General features: G+C 35.4%; 1 protein-coding gene and 1 pseudogene across 2 annotated transcripts in view; one reads left to right on the top strand and one right to left on the bottom strand.

Moving 5' to 3' along the window:
• Positions 1 to 27884, bottom strand: part of PPP3CA (protein phosphatase 3 catalytic subunit alpha) — a 302760-nt gene that overhangs the window by 197313 nt on the left and 77563 nt on the right. The window lies entirely within an intron of this gene.
• LOC129085212 (40S ribosomal protein S6-like) overlaps positions 20308 to 27884 on the top strand; it is an 83453-nt pseudogene continuing 75876 nt past the window's right edge.

Raw genomic sequence — 27884 nt, 5'->3', positions numbered from 1 at the left:
GCCTGTGTTTAACTCCCATCTTCTCCCACACGGCACCAGCTCCTTTTCACTGCAGCCTCAGTCTCCGTGCTGCCGCCTTACCTGCAAATCCCCGAATAGAACACCTAGGACTGCCTTCTATCTCTTCACCTTTTTATCACTAATAGTCACAAGAATTGCTTTCAATCACTACACGTTTGCCATCACTTTATGTAATTCGTTTCACTACCATATCCTCTAGGGTATCTGTCTATTTGGAAAAAAAGGTCTTGAATTTATGTCTTATCCTCTGAAATCACTGCCACTACCCTAGCCCAGCCTGTCTTCAATCCTCTCCGGAAGCATTTCAAGAGCTTCTATCCTTTATTCCTCTATTTATCCAGGTTGTCTCTAGAATACTTATCTTCCCAAAACACTATTTGATATGTGTTTTTCAATAAAACCTTTATCGGTTGTATCTATTTTCTACTACAGTATCTTGCTAAGAGTACTTATCCCAAAGAGGGAAAAAGATGCCAATGACCAACTCGGTTTGAGATATGCTTGCTATATATCCCTCTTGGAATTTCACCACGTATATCAACATATTAATATCTCTTTAATTTTGAAATATAAAAATCAGTTTGCCTTTCTTTAATCTAACATGTCCCATACTTATTTGATCAAGGGACTTTTTCTTTCTCCAAAACATGATATAATGGTGCAGTTTTGGAAATGCTATTTCCATGTATCAATTCCAAACACTCCTCTGGCTTTCAATTCCCTCTTTCATCCTTGTAAACCCGTGGTTACCCGTTTCCCATCGCTTTCTTTCACCTCTGATGTAGTAGATAACCTGTAGGTTTATTACACTCAACTCTTTGTCAACCCATGTTGCTCATGTTGTCTCTCTGACTACTTCTGCCTCCTCTGTCTATACAGTTAAATCCAGCTTAGTCTTCAAAGGGTCCTATGAGTCATACCTCATCCATGAACTCTTCCATCAAATCTTTCCCAGTCACGGCATCCTATACTTGGCCACCATCTTTCCCTACTAGAGAATAATCTCCTTAAATAAGTACCTATGTTTTATGTCAGAATCTGTGTTTTCTTCACTTTCAGCAAATGTGTATGTAGTGGGAACTGAATGATTTAGCATGAAGGGCTATATTATTGATTATCTGACACAAAGGAATGCACGATTAGAGAGAAGTATCAATTGCAATCCATACATGAGAATACTGGTATGTTTTTTAAAAAGGAAGAGGCCAATGAGATGCTATGTTTTATTCTGATCCTTTTAAGTGAAGTCATAGCAAGTGTGACCATTCAAAATGATGTGAAAACAAAGCTTTAGGCCACTTTTTTATATAAAAGAGTAATAAAGAACATCCAAGACTAGTAGAAGGATTTTCAAAGGGAAGAAGCAAGACATCTATTTTCTAGTCAAAAATATTTAAATTTTAACTAATTAGCAGTAAATTACAAGTTATTTAGGTTGTTTAGAGTTAAAGTGTTTTTAAGTCTTAATATAAACAAAAATACTTTTATATATCGCTCTAAATGTAAAACTGCAAGTTCAATCAGTGTAGACACAATAATTGTGTGTGTGTGAAACATACGTGGCCATACTGAGGCCTCCCGCTATGTGGATAGAATTAAAGAGCTTTGTCACCTGTGGCATAAGTATATTTAGTTAAATGGCGGTGCAAGTGAGGTAAAAGTGCAAACTGGTCCTCCTAAGCCGACTAGTTTAATTAACCTTGAATTTCCAGCCTTCTCCTGTAACCCTCACCTTGGTCTTCCAGCTGCCCCACAAAAAAATGGGAATGAGAAAACTTTCCTAACCTTACCAGAAAACCAATGTATATAAAATAAGTACAACATATGTACTTCTTTTAGAGTACAAAAAAATAAATTAAGTTTTCATTCAAGTGCAAATCACACACAAACTCACTAGTCTAAGCTAGAATAAAGCACTCCCTTATCTATAAGGTCAATTTGTGGATAACTGGACATCAAATACTTTTTTAAAAGCCTATTTGTAAAATGTGGTAATGTCCTACTTCCGTGTTAGAAAAGCAGCATGGTCTTAGTACATGTCTGCTTCCTTGCCATCGCTGGAGATCTTCCCTCACCAGCCCTTTCTATATGTTACAGTACTGCCTTTGCTACTGAGCACAGTATGAGCACCATTTCTGTAATAATCATGAGCAAATGATTCAAAACATTTAAGCAAGCCAACTTAATATGTTTACCCCATATTTAATATTTTTCATTCAGTCTGTGACTTATTTTGTATTAGGATATGGTAGAAACTAGAAACTATACCAGGTATTTCAACAAAAGAAATTTAATATAAGAAATGATTACAGTTGTTGGAGAGCTAAAAGAACAAAACAATAACAATGAACTAACAGAAAACAAGCAGTAACAATAAACTAATCCGTGGTTATCAAGTTGATGCTATATATATGCGACTTGACTGGACATTGCCCAAAGAACAAAAAATCCTTCCTTCCCTTATAGAAGCTCACTATACAATGAGAGCAAAACAAGCGCGCATACACACACACACAGAGTTGACATACAAGCAATGTCCCAAGATAGTACATGATTAATTGCTCCTGAATGGTATTGCAAAGGAGCTTAAAAAGAGCTAATACTAGGAATTAGAAGACCAAAGTTCTAGTCTAGCCACTATCCATTTACCACTGGCAAGTCCACGAACCTCTTTTGGTTATTCCAAAGATATAAAACTGAAGATTTTGGAATGTCCAACCCTTTGGTGTCTGGGTCACACTGGAAGAAGAGGAGTTGTCTTGGGCCATACATTAAATACACAAGCACTAATGAAAAGTGATGAGCAAAAAAGGGTTTTAAGTAAATTTACGATTTTGTGTTGGGCTGCATTCATAGCCATCGTGGGCTGCAGGCAGCCCTCAGGCTGCAGGCTGGACACTCCTGGTAGATGATCGGTAAGGCTCCTTCTATCTCTCAACAACCTGTGATATTTACAGTTCAGATACAGGTGAAGTCACAGGAAGGCAGAAGGCAGAAGACAGTACAACATAAAAAGAACTTGAGTTTTAGAACCAAAGGTGAGAATGTATTCATTTTCTACATTACAATTTTTCTTGCATTATTCTGATTAGAAAGAGGTGACATATTTAAGGCATACAAAACATAATTAGTACTGAGGAATGGCAATTATAGAATTAAAAGAAAACCACTGTTCTTCAGAGAAAGTCTGCTACATTACAAAATATAATCTGAATTCCCAATCCTCAAATGTTTAAATGTATATATTTGTCATTGCTTTTAGTAAATAATAAACATACTATCAAATTGCATGTACACCACCTATTCTGGGGATGAGTTTATCATCACCACTGACACTGACTGATGGACTTATAAATTCAACACAATTATGTTGTTGATCTAACAGAGATGTGTGTTGGATTGCCTTTTGTCAAAGTATGTCAAAGTATTATCTATCCTTTTTTTCCTCAAAGCCACTAAAAGATTCAGATCTGGACTCCAATAGCTACATAATGACAAAACTGCCAAACTCCTAGTTAATCCAATTCTTTTTTTTTCTGCCTGTCCCTTATTGGTTGATACATTTTATAATTCAAATCTGAATTGAAATATCCTGAAGACATCTGTCAGAGATTCTTAAGTGTTCAGTAACACTTAACAGGAAAACAGTAAATTATTGCTACTTGGAGCTTTAATATATTTTAAAAGAATGCAGGCATTACTACGAAGGTGATTTCAATTTCCTCTTTTATAGACATTGTATCTACTTTTGGCATAACTTGAATAAACTATAAGCAAAATTAAGACAATTTAGCTTTACCTTTTAATTTTATGTCATATAAAATATTCTTAAAATGTCTTTTCTATTATTTATCATTACACTTAAGGTATTCGTGAAAAAGTATGACAAATTCTCTTGAAACAAGATTGCTATAAAATTTTCATCCTCTATAAAAGGAAAGATGAGTGTTCTTTTTTTAATTTTTAATTGCATTGATTCCTCAGTGAAATACCAGAATTAAACACAGAAAAAAGAGTAAGCAAAGGAGTTGAGAGGATATTATTTTATGAGAGGGCAATATGTTAACATTCCAATTTCTTGAAATACTCACTTCAGTTATCAGAACTGAATTTTAAGAACTGAACAGAGAACTTGTAGCAGACATTACCTTTTAATTTCACTTTATACAAACTTCTAAAATATTCACATCTATTTACATTAATATCTATACCATCAACCTCTCTTTAGTTGTATGGTGTATTAGCAAACACAGTATCAAGATGACAAAACTAAATTACCACAAAGAAATGTAAGTTTAATATTTTTATAGTATATCACATTTTGAAGAGTGTCCCTCAAGATATACATATATATATAAAAATATGAAATAAAAACAAATTTTCTGGTTAATTTTCCATAAATTATATAGCAAATTACTGCTTCTCAATGCTGAAGTGCAACTGAATAGCCTTTTAACATTTGATTTTGGATGACTATAGACGGTTATACTTATTGAATTTACTATAAGGTAACAAGGTAGCAATTTATTGAATAGTATTTTATATGTACCTCGGTAGTACTTTATGGTTTCAATTTTTAAAACAAAAAATTAGAAGATTTTGAGAAGCAATGAGATTTCTAATATAAATTAGTCTAAATCTTCTCTTTATAGATGAAGAAATAGTCACCTAAATAAAACACCTTGGTCAAGGTCACACAGCCAGTGTGGTGTAGTGAAAAGGCCTAGTATTTAGAGTAAGGCAGACTTGGATACTAATCCACACTCTACCCCTTACTGTAGTATGTTATACATGTTACTGCATCTTCACGGACTTAGTTTTGGCATCTGTAAAAAGTACATATTAATAAGCATTTCAAATGTTGCTGTGATGCCTAAATTGAATAGAGTATTATCATGGTAAATAAAAGGATAGTAAGCAATGTTAAGTTATCATTATTAAAGAAATAGCTATATACAACCAGGTTCCTTGTGTTCTTGTCTAAAACTCACCAGGATGATACTCTGTTAACTCACCAACGGCTCAAAATTTTAAATATATATTTTTCCATAGTTTTAAAATTCATTTTAATTGTGTGACTCTTATAAACTCAAAACATACCTTTTACCACCTGCATATTAAATGAGCATAATTAGCTAATCTGAAGTGACTTTAGCAAAACTTTTCCATTCTATCCATTAGTCTCTGCTTTTTTCCCTACGTGAGGTAATATTTTTTCCAACTCCAAAATTCTTAATAGGGTTAATGAGTGAGTGTAATTCTCTCTGTAAATACAATGGGCTGCTAACCTTTATATTACAGAGAAATTTTTTTAACTGAAGTAAAATGTCTCAACTGTGATTACCAAATGGTCTTTTTCTTGAACAATTACTCTAATACAATGATTAAAAAGAAAAAAAAAGGTTGTTCCTGCTTTCATATAAAGTATCTTTACATTCTCTAAGAATGCTTTCCATTTTATAACAGAAACTGTACTTCTACTTAATCTGAAAATTGCCATATTATTTATTTTAATTATTATGCATTAATAATAACTTATGAGAAAGAACTAGCAATAATTTTCTTAGTCCTCAAATTATCTCATAAAGTCATGTTTATATGGAGACAAATGTGGAATGGTGAAAAGAATATCATATCAAGTCCTTTATAGCTTCATTTACCAAAAAAAGAAAATACGTATTATAATGTATATGAATACATACACACATACATATTTTTTTAATTTCTCACTGTGTTCTCAACATAAATTTCTTCTATTATAGATGGTAACATAGATGAAGGGCTTTACACATTTTAGCTCATGTTTTGCTAATTACAAAACTCAATTCCAGGGATTTTTTAATGTGTGAAATTATGAGTAACATACAATATTCCTAGTTGCCAAAAGTAAATGGAAACATCCACATAACGACCATTGCTTTGGTATACAGGACACTGACATTTCGTCCTTTAGAGTCACAGATCATTTGTGAAATTGTCCTGTAATTCCTGACCATGGGGATTCTCTAATGCTCTTCTTGAGGAATAGAAAACAAAAATATTGCAGAGATTAAAAGCAATGTGAAAGCCTCAGATGAATCAAAGGTATACAGTAACAATTGCCATTTCAATAAAACTCCATTCTAACACCCCTTTTCTTTCCTTTTTGAAGAGGTCCAAAAATAAAATGTATATTGAGTTTGCCAGCTGGAAGAAACTTTCACCGTTCCCGAAAGCAAAAAGCAAAATAGGATCACAAACTCCGCCACTCTATGAACATTCACATAGATACCAAGGCAGTGTCCGTGGAGGTAAGGAGAGTCACAGGACAGTCATGAACCAATACCCTGCCCCGTTACCAGACTCTCCTGCAAGAAAGGTGCTCCTTTCAGAAACGTCACATCCTGCGGAAAGGGTACATAGTCCCAGTTTCTCATTGCTGAAGCTGTAATTTTACAACAAAATAAATCCTGAGAAATAAATATTATTATCTCCAATTACAGAAAGGAAACTGCCTACATGTAAATGACAATCAGTAATATGCAGAATTCCAAATATGCAGTAATCCAAAACTAAACTTCAAAGCCCACATTGTTACAAAAACATCAGTCTCCATATTACCAGCACACTTTTAAACTTATTTTCCACCTTAGTCTCAAGAGAATTAAGACAAATATGAATTATTTCTTGATTTCTCTGTAATATGACTAAATAGAGACTTTGGCTTGTAAATATAGTACAGAATTACTAAATAAATATAAAAAACCACTCAATTAAATATGATTATTTCTTACCTCTTTTCTGTTTTATGTGATTTATTTTATCAATCAGTGATTATTCAACAATGAAAACTTAAACACACCACTATAAAACAAATAAGAGAAGAGGCATGGTGCAAATCCCTCTACTCATATTTTCAACTCCATGGTAATGGTTTTAAACTACATTCATACCAAAAAATAAAATATAAAATAAAATATAAAGAATAAAATAAATAAAATAAAATAAAATAAAATAAAATAAAATAAAATAAAATAAAATAAAATAAAAGCTGCATGGAAATTTAGAGTTCCAAGACCTTCTGAAGACCATATATTGGCTCTATATAATTCCACGTATAACTCTGTTTTTAATGGATACCTGAAAGTACTAAGCAAATTATTGTTAATTATTAACTTATTCTTTATACATTTGCAGCCTGGCTCAGAGGCTCAACTCCTTATGTCATTTTTTCCCTACCTTGAAGCACTTCTTAAAGATACATCTATCTTGCCCTGGCCAGCTCAATTGGTTAGAGCATCATCTGATACACCAAAGTTGCAGGTTTGAATCCTGTTCAGGGCACATATAAGAAACAACCAATGAATGCATAAATAAGTGGAACAACAAGTAAAAGTCTCTCTCTCTCCCCCTCAAAACAGTTTTAAAAAAATTAAAAAAGATATATGTATCTTGTTGGGCAGACAGTGACTCTCACCTCAGTCTCCTTCTACCATCACGCCCACACTTAGCATCTGGACGAGGTGAAACAACAGAGGTGCTAGACTGTCACCTGCAGCTGGCTTCAGAAGGCATGTGCCCCCATGCAGAGAGACTGAGAAAAAAGGACTCTGAGAAAACTGACAAAGAGGGCCACCCCTCTGAGACACCAGGAAACCGACCCTGATTAAGCAAGCAGAGTCCAAGAGTGAATTCTAAGTTCTCCCTCCCCATCTCTACTTCTCCCATAATAGGATGGCTGGGGCTTGTTCCTGATCAATTCTGTGATAAATTTTTTCAGAAACCTCTATTGTTCTATTGCATATTATGTATAAGAACTAAGTGTTGTTTCACCAAAACCCATCTTCCTTTCCCATCCTTGATTTAATTAAGCCTGGAAAAAAATGTTTGTTACCAGGTTAGGGCAAAGACACATTTTAATCTGCTGGGGCATTGATTTGGTCAAACTCAATCATCAAAAATGTACTTTTCTAAGATTTCTGGACCTATATCAAGTTTTGATTAGAAACAACAACAAAGTGTCACACATGTAAATAACAAACAAAAGCACATACTGAGGTTGATCATGAAAAAATGTTTATCGTATGTTTATTTAATGAAGCTATTCACATTAAAATGATTATTCCAAATGGCATACCTTCTATAACCAACAACCACTAAATATAAGATCCCTGCTATACTAATTTTTGGCATAAAAAATTACATATGTGAGAAGCAGATGGTCAAGTAAACCTGGCACCATTCTACCATCTCCTCTTCGTGTAGCTAGTCAACTTCAGAAAGTTACTTAAATAAAGATAATGATATTGCTGAAGCCAACAGTAACCTTCTTCCTTGAGATCTCTCATCATTGGAAATACATACATCAAGGACCTTCAAGGGTAACAATTTATCTATGATATATAAACCTGTTTTAATTTCATTTTATTAAATAAAACCTAAATTTTTTTTAAAAAAATTCGTTTCTACAGTACCCCACAGATATTTTCTTAACAAGAAAAAAATGAGTAATAATTTTTAAAAGCCTATACAGCAGGTCCTCAAATAGTGTGGTTTCTTTCAACGTCTTTTCCTTATAACATGGATGAGGAAAAAAAGAAATTCCTGGCCAGGGCCACTGTGTGTGTGGAGTCCGCACGTTCTCCCCATATCTGTGTGGTTTTTTCCCAGGACTCTGATTTCCTCTCACATCGCGAAGATGTGCATGTGACATTGGCGTGTCTGCAATGTCCCAACCTAATGAGCATATGTGTTAGATGAAGGGCATCCTGTCCTGGGCAGGTGCTGCCTTGTACCCTGATCTCTGACCACCCACAATTCTGAACTGAAATAATCACGTTGAAAAATAATAATCTTACTTGTTCTTACTCATCTTTGTTAAGTGTATGTATTGCTCACATTTATTTCAATTTTTAATATTAGAAGTGTTTGGGGTCTGTATTTAGAAGTTTGGTGATTTTTCGCTACTAAAAATCTGCTGCAGGAACTGAAATCTTGTTTGCATATCTGTATCAATCACCCTATGGTAAAATTGGTTTTGCTATGATTTTTCACAAAAGGTTGTAGTTTCCAGGAGCCTAGTGATGATGTGAAATGAGGACTTACTGTACTCACACATGCACACACAAAAAGATACAGAGCACAGATTACATATATCACAGGAGGATATGTAACAAGAAAAACACTCTTGCTAAGTTTATTTCTCATTTGATACTGGAGACCATAAAGAAATTAAGGAAAATTTTCCCAGCATCCTGGCTCCCTATCCAACTGTAGTACAAAAAATGGGTATATTTTGTACCACCATATAACCTTAATTTTTTCAGTTATTGTACTGAAAGTGTGAAAATGAAGTGTGTAGTACTTACTAGACCTCATATATTTAAGACCAACTGGATGCTATTCTTTATTTTAAAATTATTCATTTCCATCTGAATGCAAGAAATATTATTCATGACATGTATAAGGAAAGGATACTGATTACCTATTTTATAAAATTGTTATATACATTATAACATATATAATTAGCAATTGTAAATTAACTAGATGTTTTGCTAGATATGTAAATATGCTAGATAATAACAGCACACCTTTCTGCAGTGCCTATGTATGTTAGGCATAGTTCTAGGTGCTTTACAACTATTAGCTCTTCAATCCTCAGAACAACTTATCCTATGTAATTTGCAGGGCCCAATCCAAAATAACAATGTGGGATCCCTTGCTATAATTGCAGGATAAAAGTGTTTTTTCCTTTCTCCCATGGCCTGTCTCTTGAGGCTATCATGAGATACCTGCAGGATGAAAGCAAATCTTCACAGGTGCCTAGGCCTCTCCTGTCTCTGACACTGAGCACATGTACCACTGGCTAATCCGATTCCCTGGTCCCCAAACCCACACCCTACTGGACACAAAGGGAGGCAGAGGAGGCCGGAGAAGAGGCAGACCAGATCCCTTCCAGAGAACTGGGAGGCGGGAGCAGGTGGGGACCACATGTGAGCCAAGGCTCCCAGCCAACGGTGCATGCCTCATTGTGCCATCTCAGTTCATTACAAAACATAAATCCAAAGTGAAATTTGTGAAAAATGTCAAGATGTAACCACAGAGGAGTAAACACCAAGCACAGGGCCACATTCTCAAGTGCCAGATCATGGGCAATGATGCTGCCCTGGCCCAAAAGAGAAACACTGTTATTATACCCATTTTTTCAGATGAGAAACGTGAAGCACAGAGAAGATAATTAACTTCCCCCAAAGTGACTCAGCATATAGTGGCAGAGTCAGGGTTCAAACTCAGACAGAGTTCAAATGAAATCTTGCCTGCCTCTAGGGTCTTTATCCCTTATACCATACTAAATGAAAATTTAAAGAAATATATTTTTAATCTCTAATAATCACTCCAGTCTACTATTTCTAAATGACTATATTTAGTCTATCTATACCTAGAAGTCACATTTACAATTATTAGTTATAAAATCATATACAAAAATACTGAAAAAACTTCTAAACCTTATTCATCTATGTAAATGAGACCCAGATATACAAAGGTGACCATTTGCTGATTTTCATTTCCAGAAAAGAAGAAAGGGAGGAGGACTAGGTTATATGTATTAGCAGTATATACATGCTGTATATATTAATACCTGCATTTCAAAGATTTGGTAAGTCATATTAATGTCATATTTACATAAATATCTGGGTCTTAAAACAGCATTCTAAATTTTGACTTTAAGGTTTTCAGAAACATGAGATTCACTATGAGTACTTAAGCCCCAAGCAATCATATGACATCTCTCTGTCACTTTCATATCTCTTCTCCATCCACCTTTCCTCTTTCCTGGACTTTTTCTCCTATGACCCTGGTATCAACATCCTATCTAATAACAAAAAGAATTTTCTCTTAAATTTTTCCATCCCTTATACCAGTTTTAAAAAAAAAAGCTAGTGTCCCAATCTGTTCATTCATTAGTTCAATGAATATTTATTGAACAAACCTAATTTGCTTCATAGACTTTAAATTGCATGTGTGCGGATTATCTGATTAAGCTAACACCATAATTGATAGATTATGATAACATTATGATTTGGAGAAGAGCTCTAGCACTTAATCCTCCACCCCACAATATCCTCCACAATATTCTAGGCTTTCCAATGACTAAATCTGTCTACTATCATACCAGTGTGTATATGTGAAGGGAAGAGGGAACAAGATAGTACCTCTCTCTTATGATCCACCTTAGAAAAAGAGAAATCAAGTCCACTTTTCTAGGTGGGGATCTGGCAAAGATCATAGCCTGGAAAATTATAAAGTACAGTCACTTCATGGCTATAGTCACCCGAGTCATCCTTCACCCCTCCTACTCCCAATTAGTAACCATTCAAATCCTATAGTAACAGACATTTTAGAGGTATGTCATACCCATGCCAGTTAAGATAAAAGTGAATCCAAACTGACCTACTCAGTATGACTCAATCTTTTCCAACGCTGAGTCTAGTTTGCTCTTCAAGTGACAGTTTAGTAATTTGTACTCCCAGGTGTGTCCAACCTTTTGGTGTCTCTGGGCCACACTGAAGGAAGAGTTATTTTGGGCCACACAATAAATTCATTGTGACATGTAATCACACACAAAAAAATCTCGTAACGTTTTAAGTAAATTTACAGTTTTGCATTGGACAGCATTCATAGCCATCCTGAGCCACACGTAGCCCGTGGGCTGCAGGTTGGACACCCCTGTAAGGTAATGGTTTATATATACGCCTAAAGCACTAAAACTTGAAGTCAAGGTCTGGGTCTACAATATCTTTGCATACAGCAAAAGAATTTAGCACCTGTTAAATGCTTAATGAATAATGAAAGAAATAATTATCAGATAAAATTCTTAAGTTCATCATTTCAGTGTATACTCTGGATCCACACCTGTGAATACCAAATAAACTATAAACAGTGTCTAACTGGAAAAAAAAATTTTTTTAATACATTAAAAACTGTCTTGTATTTTAAGTTTTTAAAAAGCAAGAACCATTGATTTGGTGATTACGCCATAACCTTATTCAAATTCCAAAATTTTAATTATTATAATAGTTAATTCAGATAGTTCTTGGCAATGTCTCTATGAATAAAGATTGAACAGTATAATTTATATTATTTTAACAGTATGTCCTCACACCACTATAAAACTGGAACAGTGTTCACTGACATCATTCATACAAAAGCAGGGAAAAATGATCTAAATGGACTTTGAAGATCAACTTCACTTAGAAAATTTAAAAAGATAAATCAAATAAATATTAATTGACTGTCCCCTCAAATAGGCTAAATATTAAATATTGAGACTAGCCCCGTGCAAGTTTTGCTGCTACAGACACTACAACTGTCTACAATTTTTTTCATTCAGACATTCAACCAGCATTTAATGACCTTATCTTGTTTCTCTCTTTAAAGTATACCATTTTTGAAGGCAAATCTTGTACCCAGTTAATCTCTGTATCTTCCATCATGCAAAACACAGAACCTTAATGTGATTAACGGGAAATAAGCAGTATGGAAATGAACAAATCCTTCTGCTCTGCAATATTGTAAGACAAAAAGCATGACTTCCAAAATCAGATGTAAAGTTGTACCAAAAAAAAGTTTCTTTCTTTTTTGAGGAGATAGACCTTCATAATTTCACGAAGTTGAAATCGTTAAAAAGGAAAATTCCATTCCTTGGTACTTCCAATTTTCCTTCTCCTTACCTCCAATAAGCCTGCCCTAAAATACTGTAAATCTATCCTCTAACATTTCTCTCACAACAAGCCTCCTAAGACTTCCTCCTTTCTGGAATCGAAACATCCATTTCCTCAGTGTAGTCTGTAACTTCAGGCAAACAAGAACTAACTCTCATCACACTGCAATATTTAATAACCAATAATCTCAGGTACTTGTGTTTATTATCTTCTATAAATCACTGAGGCAGAATATCTTGTTCTGTTAAAATATATGTGTGTATATATATATATATTTTTTTTTAAAAAAAAGAAAAGGAAAGGGAATACCAACAATTTAAAGAGGCTCATTTCCAGTCAAGATGACAACATAGATGAACACAGCTCGCCTCCTCAGAAAGCCACAACAAAATTACAACTAAAATACAGAATAACTATCACTCAGACCATCAAAACTGAGTTCATGGAAGTCTAACAACTACAGAACTGAAGAAAACACATCCATCCAGACTGGTAGGAGGAGCAGAGATGTGAAACTGGCTTGGTCCACATCCACGTGTGTAGGTAAAAATTCGGTAGGGATGTTTCAGGAGCAAGAACTCCTACACCACACCAGGCCCCCGATCCCAGGGTTTCAGTGCCAGGAAGATAAGTCCCTATGGCTTATGGCTGCAAACACCAGCAGGAATTAAATCACTGGAAAAAACTTCTGGAGTCTCAAGCAGTTCCCCTTAAAGAACCCATGCATGGTCTTACTCATTTTCTCTCCCTCTGATCTCCAGTGCCAAAGTAGCAGCTTGAAAGGAACCAGCAGCATAAGAAAAGGAACTGAAGTGGCTGACATCAAGGAGGGAGCTGAGGACAGCTTTCTCCCAGACAGAAAGGCAGGCAAAGGCCGCTGTCCCTTTTCTGAACCCTCCATACACAGAGTCACAGAACCAGTAGGTTGGTGCTGTATCTGAGACTCCACCAACCTGGCAAACACTGTTTGCCCCACCCTAGAGATCCCCTGAGGCTTCACCCCACCCAATTTATAGGCTCACCCAAACTGTTAACAGTGACTTTTCCATATGAATGGCTGGTCTTGAGTTATGTTTCACAACTTCCTAAATCGCCTCAAACAAGCAAGAGCCAGCCTCAGTATGTCCCCAGACCTTGTACCCCTTAAGTGACCCCAAGCCCAGCACTAGCAGCAGCCAGCCTAGACTCACAATTTAGCCTGGCCTGGGAAATTCCAAGCCCAGCACAAGTAGGAGCCATCTCAGATTGCATTACAGTTCATGTAGGGTGGTCCTTGGCAGAACACAGGTGGGGACTGATATTATTCTGCACCACCAGGGATACTCATAGCTTGCACACCAAGTGGACAGCTACAGACCACATCGGAGCAACACCACCCTGCCCTTGCACAGCTGATCTTCCACGGAGGGCGGAGGTAGATGGTCCGTGGTCACGGCCGGTCCTTGCAGCTGACTGGCCTGGGTAAATCCCTCCCATTGACCTGCTCCAGCAATCAAGGCTCAACTACAAGAAAAGGCTGTACTCAGCCCACACAGAAGATGCACCTCGAATACCCAGCACGGGTGATAGGGGAAGCTGTGCCACTGGACACTACAGGACCTCTACCACATTAGGCCACAGTACCAAGACAGGGAGTCATAGCAGCTCTACATAATATATAGAAACAAACACAAGGAGGCTGCCAAAATGAGGAGACAAAGAAACATGGCCCAAATGACAGAACAGATCGAAACTCCAGAAAAAGAGCTAAACAAAATGGAAATAAGCAATCGATCATATGCAGAGAGTTCAAAACACTCATTAAAAGAATGCTGAGGGAACTAAGGACCTCCACAGCATTAAAAAGATCCAGTCAGAAACAAAGGACATACTAATTTAAAGAAAGAACAATTTACAGGGAAACAACAGTAGAGTGGAAGAAGCTGAGAATCAAATCAATGATTTGGAACATAAGGAAACAAAAACAACCAATCTGAACAAGAAGAAGAAAAAAGAATCCAAAAAAGCAAGGACAGTGTAAGCAGCCTCTGGGACAACTTCAAGAAGTCCAACATTCACATCATAGGGGTGGCAGAAGAATAAAAAGAGCAAGAAATTGGAAGTCTATTTGAAAATATAATGAAAGAAAACTTCTCTAATTTGATGAAGGAAATAGACATGCAAGCCCAGGAAGTACAGAGAATCCCAAACAAGATGGATGCAAAGAGGCCCACTCCAACACATATCATAATTAAAATGTCAAAGGTTAAAGATAAAGACAGAATCTTAAAACCAGCAAGAGAAAAGCTGTTAGTTAACTACACGGGAGTTCCCATAAGACTGTCAAGTGATTTCTCAAAAGAAACTTTGCCAGCTAGCAGGGATTAGCATGAAATATGTAAAATTATAAAAACCAGGGACCTAACCCTGCAAAGATATCATTTAGAACTGAAGGGCAGATAAAGAGCTTCCTAGACAAGAAAAAACTAAAGGAATTCATTATCACCAAGCCATTATTATATGAATTGTTAAAGGGACTTATTTAAGAAAAAAAGATTAAAACCGTGAATAATAAAATGGCAAAAAAATACATATCTATAAACAATTGAATCTAAAAAACAAACTAAACAAAGAAGAACAGAGACAGAATCACAGATACGGAGGATACGGAGAGCGTTTTGCTGGTTGCCAGATGAGGGGGGGTGTGGGCAATGGATGAAGCAGCGAGGGGATCAGGAAGTACAAATGGGTACTTCAGAACAGCCATGGGCATGTAAAGTGCAGTACAGGAAAAGGAGTAGCCCAAGAACTTACCGCATGACCCATGACATGAACGATGGTGTGGGGACTGCCTGAGGGAGTGGGCTGTGCTTGTTGAAGGGGGCGAAAGGGGGAAAAACTGGCTCAATTGTAATAGTATAAGAAATAAAATATAAATTTTTTTAAAAAGTCTCCGTATCTAAGAAAAAAATAAAATAATTCTCCCAACAATCTGAAAAAATAAATTTAAAGAGATGGCACATTAGTTAAGGACAGAGATTTTCAACTTGTGTGCCCCAACAAGTTTTAAAACATGCAATACCCATTAGTCAGGGGTACTGACCTCTTTTCCCTTAGATTGTCAAATAAAAACAATTATAGCAACCAACACAACAGCCGTCTGATGTGAATGAACCAAAATTATACCTGTTTTTTTCTGCTAGATAAGCAAAAAAATATTTTTTGGTGTGCCACACAATTTTAGTAATTAGTTTATGGGTACCATAAGATGAAAAATGTTGAAGATCCTTGGCTAAAGAGAATCGGCATTTATATCTAATTTTCAACTTAACACCCCTACTGCCCCTTCTATATCTCCTCCCTAACATAGTAAGTAGTTTTTATTCTTATTTTATGAGAAAGCACAGGTTCTCTGTTGTCACTGTTACTTTTAAAAAGGCAAAAAATATAATATCAATATATTATATCAACTGTTTTTAGGTGAAAATTATATTTTTAATTTTTTAGTTATTACATTTTTTCACTATAACATAAATACTTCTCCTCGAACTTACAAAATACAAAGCCCTGTACCATGAAGGCAACAATGAGGATAGAAAACAAATTAAGAAACAGACCTTCTTCTTCAATACTTGATCCTATTTGTCATTTTTTTTAAGACTTTTTTATTTATTTACTTTTAGACAAAGGGGAAAGGAGGGGGAAAGAGAGGGAATGAAACATCAGTGTGTAACCACTTTCATATGCCCCCTATTGTGGACCTGGCCTGCAACCCAGGCATGTGCCCTAACTGGGAATCAAACTGGAGACTGTCTGGTTTGCAGGCCGGTGCTCAGTCCACTGAGCTACACCAACCAGGGCCCATTTGTCATATTTATAATGATCAGTTTTATTCTTAAATTAATTTTTTAAAAGAACTATTCTAATATCTTACTACCAACTATAAGTGAATGAATTCTGCAAATATAAAAAAAGTCTTATTTAATGTTAACTCTCTCAAGGTAAAAGCATAAAATAAAACAGTTAAATTGTAGATTTATTTATTCCCTCTCCTCTTTTTCTTCTTACACTTTTGTATGGTGCCACCTGTATTTAAATGCTTTGTTCAAAAGTGTAGTGACACATTAATGTTTAGCAGGCCGTTCTGTTTGGTTACTGTAGTCACTGTTGGTTCTGTCTCAATGTTACTTTTTCATAAAAAAAAAAAACCTCAAATCTATGTTATTATTTACATTTCTCTACCCCCTCCCCATTTTTTAGTAGGATAAAGAATGCTTAGATCATTTTTCTCTATCTTTTGGATACATTATGGTCACTGAATGGTTAAAATAAATTGGTGCATTACCAATATGTCTAACAATTTATATTCTTTTCTATCCTTGGTCCTGGTACTGATCTTCTATTCACCACTTCTGCTATATCAAGATTTTTACTGAAAACACATATTACAAAATATAACAAAGGCCCATGTATGGATTCCAAATAGAGATTTGTTACTAGACCAATATGGGTACTCTGTTCATTCAAACCAGAGTCGGAATCCATAGCTAACTTTTCAAAAGTCATCTCATGTCAGAAGAATTTCATACCAAGTAAGAAAAAAATGTTTTCAGGTTCTATATTAAAGTCAGCGATGCACAATCTCAGCTATTGTTCATTCTGACAAATCACCACTGGCTGGCTGATTTACAACAGGCTGCTAATTAAATGAGAGCACATAAACATTGCTAGAAATTTCAAATGACCAACTGCTACAAGTATAACTACATGTGCTGAAAAAGTGAAGGAATCATGGTCACTGCCCGACTCCAAAGGCAAATATGTGGCTAGCAAGGCCGACTTTTCACTAGTGTTCTTCATATTCACTGACATCTAATAAACCATATCCACAATAGAAGTTTCCATTTAAATGACTGTAAAGAAATCTGGTGAAGTTAAACTGAAATAGGATGACTGAAGGATTTTAATGATGGAAGGAATCAACAGACCTGTTACGAAACAGCTGTGTGTGTTGGGAATATTTGTCTGGTGAGAGTCTGATCCCATGAGCAGCTTGGAAATCTTAGGGTTGTGTCCTAGGGTAGTGAATTAAGCCATGGAGAGCTAGAGAGACAGTGTGGACAAAGGAAAATTGGCATTTATTGTGTGCCTCCTATGAAATAAAAGCACTGAAATAATTACTTTTGAGTGTATTAATCTGTTTAGTATTCTCATTGATGCTCTATACTAAATTTTGTCATTGCTACTTTTTTCACACATGAAGAAACAGAAGCTGTGAAAGATTAATTTTGTCAGGGTCACCTAGGTGGGGAAGGGGTGGAATATGAATCCAAATACTTCTCATTACAGAAACCCATCCTAGCCCTGCTGTGTACCTTTCACAAGTCACTTAATCTTTCTGAGACTCAATTTCCACAACTTTAAAATGAGCTCTAAGGATATTCCCATGCTACTGTTTAGTTCTGATTCTTGTAGCTTTGTGGTCTTCTTTCTTACGCCTTTGTTAATGCATGGTGAAGAGTTGCTTAATACAGACAAGGTATATTAATGTTCCAAATGGAAAAATCATTAGAGAAATGGGTTGGTCAGTTATCTTCACCCCAAGTTAGAGAGTTAAAGGTCTCCATCTGCATGAAGAAGACATTTTCTCCATGCCCCAGCTTCACTGACTAGATCCAATGAGCAGATCAACAGCCATTGTAGTTGACATTTCAGATCTGTTAGGAGTTGGCTGTGAAACCCTCAAATATTTATAGTTTGTGGGCTGTGTTTACCTCACCTAACATGTGCAAATAAGGGACTAATGGTTTAGTATAAAAACCGTATTTATCACACACGGTTGCTCTAATAACTAAATGAATCAGTACATGTACAACACTTAGAACAGTGTCTGGCATGCAGCATGCTATGTAATTCACCATTTATAACCCTTTCATTATGTTGGGTGATGCACCTCTTCATCTACTAAACATACAGAACATTACATAATTTCTGACTGACGGTATTAATGGCTGTGTAAAGAATTCATGTTTAACCATAAATGTAGTTTATATATCTGTTTACTTTTTGTCTAAGAACATTGATTACTAATTATTCATTAATTATTATTTCTAATGTATCCAGGAAAATTTTCAATTAAAAATAAATCTCCCTTCTGTGTAGATATTCAGACTGTATTATCATTGTTTACCAAAACTGATCAGAAATAATTCCTCTTAAAACTATATTAACACATAAAGCAGTATTTAAAAGAAATGTACTAATATTATATCCTAGTTGTCAAGACACGGGAAAGCACACAAAACTGCCTGAAATCAGTATACAATAAATATTTACTGTAAAGGCGAATGAAAATATAAATGAACAAATAATTCTGTTAAAAGAAGGCATGATCGCAGGTGTTGTGAATCAGTCAAAATAATACAAAATAAACTAGAAAAACAAAATTTCAACTTTACTCAAGAGCACTAAACCTGAAGGCAAATACTAAATTCTCAAATTCATTAATGGAAAAAAACAATGTAAAATATAATAGCTAAGGAAAACTTAACTGAAGAAAAGTAGACATTAGAGAAGATATGTAAGGAAATATCCAAAGGAAGTATCACTAAAGTGAAGGAGCTACAGTCTACACTTCCAGTCAATCTGCCGCAATTTTGTGACAAACCAATGAACCACTCACAAACAAAAGAAAGAGAAGGGGCTCCAGGGAAGAGGGCGGCTACACTGCCCACGAGTAAGTCTTCTTCTCACAGGTCAATGCATGTTCCCTCAATCTGTCATTGTTTCAACACTAACTTCCCAGGTGGAAATAGCAGATACCATCTGAATTCCTCTGCATGGATGGAAAAGGTGTGATTTTGACACAAAACCGTAAGTATCTCTCTCCATGAGGAACTGTTCATTTCTTTGAACATTCTCTCTTTATTTACTTGCTATTGAACTAAACCATTTCTCTGCCACTATTCATCTCCAGGTCTCCTCCTCCTCCTCCCTCTCTCCAAAGGCTCATGTCAGCTTTGATAAAACTCAGAAAGGGGAAAGCTTCCCAATGGAGTCTTCAGTTTCCTTTCTTGAAAGAAATTAAATCCCCAGGAAATTAAGTTTCTTTGAGAAGAAACTAAACAAGCTTACTGTTGATTCTGGAAACCCAACAACCACTCCAAATTAAGATCTTCACCCCCCGGGTCCTCGCTGTGCTAAAGGAAGCCTCTCAGATATGCCCAGAATCAGAAGATCGGGTGTCAGTTTTTGAGGCTTCAGCTGACTCCATCTAGAGAGAAGTTTATACCTTTAATCTATGCTCTGGGTTTCCCCACTTACCAAAAACGGGAAGCAGAGGTCGTCTTCAGTTTATATTTAAATAATTTTATTACTCTGAGGAAAACAACACTGCAAGGTCTTTGCTCTTCTTCTATCATCACTCTCCACCACCCCACATGCCAACTGTTTCCTCTCATATGTCCTTGAGATAGATTCAACTTTGGAAACTAGTTAGAACAGCTGTTACAAACCTTACCGCTGAGCTTTTTTTTTTTTCTGTTTTATTTCATTGGTCCTCTCCCAGCTGACAGGTAGGCAATCATTCATTCAACAAATGTCCACAATGAGCCTGGACACCGTACTGGCCGCGATCACCAGGGAGGTCAGTGAATCCCCGCAACACCCGTCCCCACACTGTAGCCCACAGCTCAGAGCAGCCAGCTTTCTTAGAGCAAGCAAAACCTGTCTTTAATGAGAGCTAAAAATGAAGGATTTGAGTTCTAGCTTAATAAATGTACTCAATTGACTGTGTCTGGCATGATATAAAAATAACCTGGTTACGGTAATGAAGCAACACCAGACTTACTCGCAGTGCTACATTAAAATCATTATGCTCATAACAACTTAGAAATTCTGAAAGGTGTTTTAGATTCCTTAAATAAAAAACCAACATGCCACCCTACAAGATGCTGACTTTTTGTCAGAGCAGTAGATCCAGACTGGCAAATCGAAGTAAGTGTGTGACCCTTCCAGCATGTGCCCCTCGCCTCTGAGACTGGGGCAGCCTGTAACTGCGGCCACTCTAGCCTCCGGTCCCTACAATCCCGTATGGGCCACACAACTTCTTTCCAAAATATGTTAATAAAAGGCTAAGAGCTGTCAAGGCAGAGAACTTTTAAGACACTTCCAGACCAATTTTAATACTAATTATTCTTTCCTTTCATGGCAAAAACTGCTTTCGGCCTCAGCCAATTTTAGCTAGATGACCAAATTAGAAAGCATTATTGTAAAAATACAGTTTTACTGATTCCATTTTCTCCTAATGACTCATCTTCAGCTGCTTAGGGTTCTGAAGACCAGGCAAATCATACCAACAAGAAAGGTGCAAAATTGCTACTCTAATAGAGCATCATGGGGTTTCATACCATCTTTTAATTAAATTTCCTCTTATATAAGTCTGAGTTGACAAAGAAATTGTGACTGTGTGATGTGGGATGGGTGTATGTGAAGGATGTATTTGTACAGTATTAGAAATGTAACAACTTAAAACTTTGTTTACATACTAGCTTCCTTGCTCGTCTTACAGAGCACTTCATAATCCAAAAAAGAATTCAAAATCTAACAAAATTTAAATGACCTAATAAACCCATTCCTCACAGTATCATACCCGGTTTCCCAGGAATTCTTCTAGTTTCCTGGTACCATACTGGTCTATATGGGGCTATCTAAGATATTTCTAGAATAAAAGGAATGTCATCTGAATAATTTTTTTATAGTAGAGCTTTCATCAATAGAGGCAAGTTCTATTTCAACCATTAAGTATGACCCTGATGAGCCAAATGATTAACTAAAGAATGAATGCCAGCAACACTACAGCTTTCTAACTCACTCTGAGATCTAAGTCCAGATTATCTCTTTTCCCTGTAACAACTTCTGTTCATCTAAAGTAATTCATTAACTTCTCATTATTATCATCAAGTAAATTATCCCATAAAGTATGTTAATTTCTGTTTCTAATTAACATACTTTCTGTTTATTCCTATCTAAAATAAGCTAGAAGGAAAGAGTCATTAAAGTAAATCATTTAATTATTTTCACTGTCTCAGGAATATATGGTATCTTAAAAGAAAAAATAAAAGTTAAAGGCATCACTTTCACAGAGAAAGTACCAGCCAATAGTAAAGGAACAAATGATTGTTTAGCTCACAAATAAGAAAACAACCTCATCACTAACTTTTACTGAGTATTTCCTATATAGCAGTTTCTAGCTAAACACTTAATGTGTATTTTATTTTTTAATTTATTTTTATTGTATTTTTTCCATTATCGTTTATCCCCCTTATACACCCTTGCCTCCCAAAATCACCACACTGTTGCCCATGTCCATGAGTCCTAATTTGAAAGAACACAGCACCTCTGTGTTCATTGCAGCATTATTTATAATCGCTAAGATCTGGAAGCAGCCCAAGTGTCCACATGTAGGTGAGTAGATAAAACACCTATGGGACATCTACACAATGGAATACTACTAATGGAATAACTAAAGAGTAAAAAAGAAGGAATTTTTACTCTTTTTGACAGTATGGATGGACCTGAAGAACATTATACTAAGCGAAATAAGCCAGTCAGAGAAAGAGAAGTACCATATGTGGATTTCCCTCATATGTGGAATCTCATGAACAAATTGAACTGAAAAGCAAAAAGAGACAGACTCATAGATGGAGAGGAGGCTGACAGCTCTAGGAAGTGGGGGCTGGGGGTGGCGGGAGGCCAGTGTTAGGGGGTAGAGGGAGTAAGAAAAAAAAAGAACTTAATATGTATTTTTTAACTTAATCTTCACAAAAATATATACAATAGGTATCATTAACAGCTCCAATTTATATATAAAGAAGCTGAGGTCTGACTACTTGGTTACTTAACCAAAATCAAAACAGGTAAAAATGTCAAAGTAAGGCTCTCCTACAGCAAATTAGAGTAACTCCTTCAAGAATGATAAAAGTCTTACAGCCAGTTTTCAGTCATAATAAAAGGACACTTCTGAAAACTCCGTAAAAGGAGACAGCATACATATCTGACCTTAAGTGCTCCAGAACCAAATCCTTAAATTTGAAGGCATAGTATGACTTTCTTTACTCGTTAGTATTTATTACAAGATATTGTGTTTATCTTAATGTAACATTTTCATATCACAATTTTTTTAACTGTTCCAGACTGTTTGAAGGCATGTCTCAAACAGTGGCATTTCTTCCAAAGCATTTGCAAACAACACAGAGTCATTGCTTTTGGATCATCATTCTGAAAAAAGCTTTCAGTATCCTCTAAATTACTGATGTAGTACAATTCTTTTCACTTTTTAATATTAGAGTTTTATTTTCTGCAAAGGTGTCAATGATCGATCCCACTGCAAAGCACCGGCCAGAGATTTACATATTAGTTTAGAAATACCTAATTAACTATGGGCTGTGCAAAATCCCAAACTGATCATAGAATTATCATGAGCTTTTTCACAGACTTCTAAAGACCTCATTTAAAAAATTATATGTGTGCACTGTTAACTCCATAAACACATCAAAAGAAAGAATCAAGCATTAGTGTTTATTAGTCCCAGAATACTGAAACTAATCTACAGTAACTACTTGTATCTTTCTTTCAACAGGATTAAAGTATGAAATATTGGGAATATTATTAACTTGGTATATAATAAACAAAAAATGATTTTCAAATATTTTTGTTATTCAATGAGTTACATATTGACCATGAACTAAGGTACAATACAAAGAATAAATTAGTGTAATATAAAATTTTTGTATTAAATTTTCTTTTTAGTAGAGAAGAAAAAATTCATCAATCCCCTCCACATTTTACTAATAATCACTGCAAATACGCAATCAAAAGCAATGCTATCTATATTTTATACAAGCACTCTAAGTGAAGAGTACATGCATATATTCCCAGCCCTCACCCTCATCCAATGTTATAAAAATATTTCTAGACTGGTGTATAGCCTTAATTTATAACCTTAAGACACATTCCAATTAAAATTCACCAAAATTAAAAATATACATGAAATTACATAAATTGAACTCATTAATTTATATTTAGTTTCTGCTTAGATTTTTTTTTTAAGATTTTATTTTTTAGAGCACTTTTGGGTTCACAACAAAATTGAGAAGGTACAAGGGTTTCCTATATAATCCCTGCCTCCACCATTATCAACATCTTTCACTAGAGTGGGACATATAGCTAATTTTTTTAATGCTGAAAAAATTGTATTTAGCTACAATGAATGCTCATTTTTAAAATAATAACAAAAGCACTATTTCATATTTTAAGGGCTAAAAAGAACATTAGTGGTTATCTAATCTGAGCTTCTCATTTTAAAGAAAGGAAAACAAGGTAAAGGCAAATAAAAAAGTTGCTGAAAAGTCATAAAGTTAAGTGGCCCCAAAACATCTGAGGCCATGATGCAGGTTTCCTGACTCTCACAGTTTTGCTCTGTAACTTTCAAGTATACATAGTGCCTTCTAAAAATAATGAGAAAAATGCAAATCAGGTTGATGTTAGCTATGACCACCCACCTGACCACCTTACTCACAGAGGTAGCAGCCTCGCTCCTTGCTAAGAAGAAAATTTGCATTAAGCTCTATGCCTATGGTTGACCCAGTGTCCCTGAGAAGTCCTCCTAGGTGGTGGACGCTACTGGGTGCCTGAAGGGAGAAAGGGATGCTGGAGAGCAAGCAACTGGAGGGACACAAGGCTGAGAATGGACCACCACAACCACAGTACACCAGAATATAATGCACTTATGGCACACAACATACACACCCAGGGGTGTTCTGTGTACATACTTGAGAAAATACACTTAAGCTGCAGGCACAGCTTATATTCTTAGAGATATATTCATTTTCTTCCGCTTTCAATCGATCCTACCCGGCAAAATCCTGGGCAAATATATGTTACTAAGCTATAGTTATTGCACAACATGTGGGAATAGACAACCTTCCATCCATCACAGAAAATCTTAGGACTTATAAATGGCTGAATCAGAACCCCTGAACCCTCATTGAACATTCAAATTATCCAAATAGCTTATAGAAAACACCAGTGCCTGGACCTGCTCCCAGATCAATTAGATCAGAATTTCTAAGAGTGGGGGCCATTCTGTAAAACCTGTTACTCCAAAATACTTGTTGCATCTCATTCAATGATTCAGTCAACTCCTTCTTCATAGAGGGCAATATGATAAGCATTAAAAATATATTTTTTAAAAAATAAGACAGACAAAACGTGTTTCTTACATTTAAGAAGGGAAGCTTTCTAAAATTCTGGGTTCTTAATTTCCACTGTCAATGTTACATTTCTACAGTGATGTCATCCTATATTTTTTTTATTGTTTTTGTTGTTTTTACCATTAATGGCAAAACACCAACTCTCCCCCATATATATACGAAAGTCAGAGCTCCCTGCTCACTACTAGAAGCACCTCTCTGGACTGACACTGATCCATTAATTACTGTTTTGTTGCTCTTGTTGTTGTTCAAATAGGGGGAAAAAATCTAATCTCATTATCATCGAACCCCCATTAGCTTTATTGTATATTGTATCCATTAAGGTACCTATCATTCAAGAGTTTTGTAAGAGGGGAACAAAAATCTAGATATGCTATGCAAAAATGTCTTTTTCTGACCACTCTCATTTTACCAAATTATTAAGCAAAGTCAGTGGGGCTGACAAAGAAGATGGTGACAAGTGCAGTTAACTGGTGTGACACAATTATGGGGAAGAGTCTTTGTCCAAAGCCATCTTTCCACAAGATTATCTTAATGCACTGATTCTCATCCTAATTCACAATTTTGCTTTTAAATATAAAGTTTTAAACAGGCAGAGAAGTTTAATATATCTTCACATGAAGTACTTCATTTACATTAAATAAATCAAGTAAAGCATGTATCTCTTTTCATATCCTTGTGTCCATATAGTAAATTACTGCAAGGGAGGTGCTGTTTCTGTTTCTCTCTTATTTTTAATGACCCAGCATTTGGTTAGTAAATGAGAAGTTTCTGTAGCTCATAACTGCATTTAAATTTTTGGAGTTTAAACTTTAACACAAATTGAGGTGTTTTTTTTTTTAAATCATTAAAATCAAAACTAAAATGACTTCTGAGGGTTATGAAGGAAAAGAAATTCTCTTGAACTTTCTCCATGAAATATTTTTGGACACCAGCAAGCAATTACTGTTTAACACATAGAAAAATGCACTATATACAAATGCACATAAAATTCAGTTTTATTGTGACCTCTGTCCCACAGTCTCAGAGTTAATCTAGATTCTAAATGCCCAGCTGCACAGGACAATGACCCTCAATTTCTCACAATGCTTTTGTAATTCAAATAATCATTAAACAAATAATTCATTTCATTACCCCAAGAAAAGTAGCACATTCAAATACCTATAGGAGCCAGTGTGAGGCAAAGTAACTGAATGTATATAGGGAGGAAACAGGAGATAAGGAGACAAGGTAGGCTGTTGGCAATGCATGACTTTATTAAAGGAGGCAGCCTTGAAAAGTCAGATTATATAGGAAAACTTCTGAATCCTGCATTTTAGAAATTAATGCAAAACCACTTAAAACCTCTCTGTGGGCCAAATAATTCTCTGAAAGCTGGCAGGCAGCCTTTACCTCTGATCTAGAGGACTAAAAGACAATTTTTTGTCTTTAGTAGAGGAACAAAAAAAAAAAAAAAAAGTATGTTACTGTTTTCTATAAGCATTCATTGAATTTTGTTTCCTTGTAGTCTACAATTTGTCAACCTATACGCAATTAACTCATTAGAGTCTGGCTTATTTAAGATATTCAAGATAATTCATCTTGAGTTTTTCTAACTAAATGCGCCTGAACCCTTAAGAATGTTCTAACAAACACAGAACAGGGGCAAAGAGAAGACTGAACCTTTTTTTCTTTCCTTTTTTTTTTTTTTTTGGATGAATGGTGATTCATGGAATGGATAACTGAACATGAATCACTTGGAAACACGAATAAATATAAACTGAGTTTTTGCTCGCTCATGCTTTCTCTCTGTCGACATTTTGGGGGAGAAGCTGAATTCCAAAGTAAAATGATAGACCAAATTACGCGCGCGCGCACACACACACACACACACACACACACACCCCACCCCCACCCACGCACCCACCCACCATCAAACTCTGACTCAAACCAAACATAACCCATTTAACATGATTTCAAAAAAATAAAACTGAACTATCTGACAAACTTCATTGGTCATTTGCTCCTAAAACAGAGAAAGACCTAATTATGTAATCCAGGTGAATAAATCAAGGAAAGTGACATAGACAAATGTTTCTATAGTTATGCAATTTGCATGGTCTATCCAGAAAAAAAATGAGTAAGCTGTAGTTTTACCAACGTATTTGTGACAGTATATTAGAGGGTAGGGAAATTTACATGTTACCTCTTCCTATGTATGAACTACCTTTATATATAAAAAGAGAAATTAGAATAATTTTATTCTTCAACAGGTTTACTTATTTATCAAGTGTCTTAGATAGAGTAACAATTACAATTCTACACTGTTTTAAAGCTTCTTACCTTCCCCCATTTATTCTACTTTTCACCAAAACTCTGCATTTTCTTTTATCAATTCATTCCTTTCCTTAAACTGTCAAAACATGTAAAGCCAAAAATAAATTTTAAAAAGTAATAACAATTTCATATATCTCCATACTTTTATGATTTATATGTAGCATCAAAAGTATAAAAAAGTAAATATAATAATAAAGTAAATACACTTTTCACTTAAGTTATTAAACTGAGATGTGACCCTGGCTATGTGATAGCTACTACTATATTATAAAAATTAGTTTCACTATTATAAATTGAGTGACTGTTTCTCACTTAAAATCATGGTGATATCAACTCAATATACAACAACCTTAAGAACAAAATTAAAAACCCACAACTAAGAATTACCTAATAAAATCTGAAAGGCAAGGTTGGGACTAACATAAAAACAATGGCTTTACATTGATGGCTCTGACACTATATAATGAGACCATACAGTGCACACTGAAGTCTCCCAATGGAACCTGAGTTCAACTAGTGAAAGGATGTTAAATTAGGGATATTTGTTATCAGTACACAGTCACAGAAGAAAGGGAAGAGAACAAATATTCTAAAA

Source organism: Pteronotus mesoamericanus, unplaced genomic scaffold (assembly GCF_021234165.1).
Source record: "Pteronotus mesoamericanus isolate MK-2021 breed Mesoamerican mustached bat unplaced genomic scaffold, CSHL_Meso_final scaffold_232, whole genome shotgun sequence".
Classification (NCBI taxonomy): Eukaryota; Metazoa; Chordata; class Mammalia; order Chiroptera; family Mormoopidae; genus Pteronotus; species Pteronotus mesoamericanus.
Note: the sequence above shows the minus strand (reverse complement) of the source record. Positions and strands in the feature narration are given on the sequence as shown.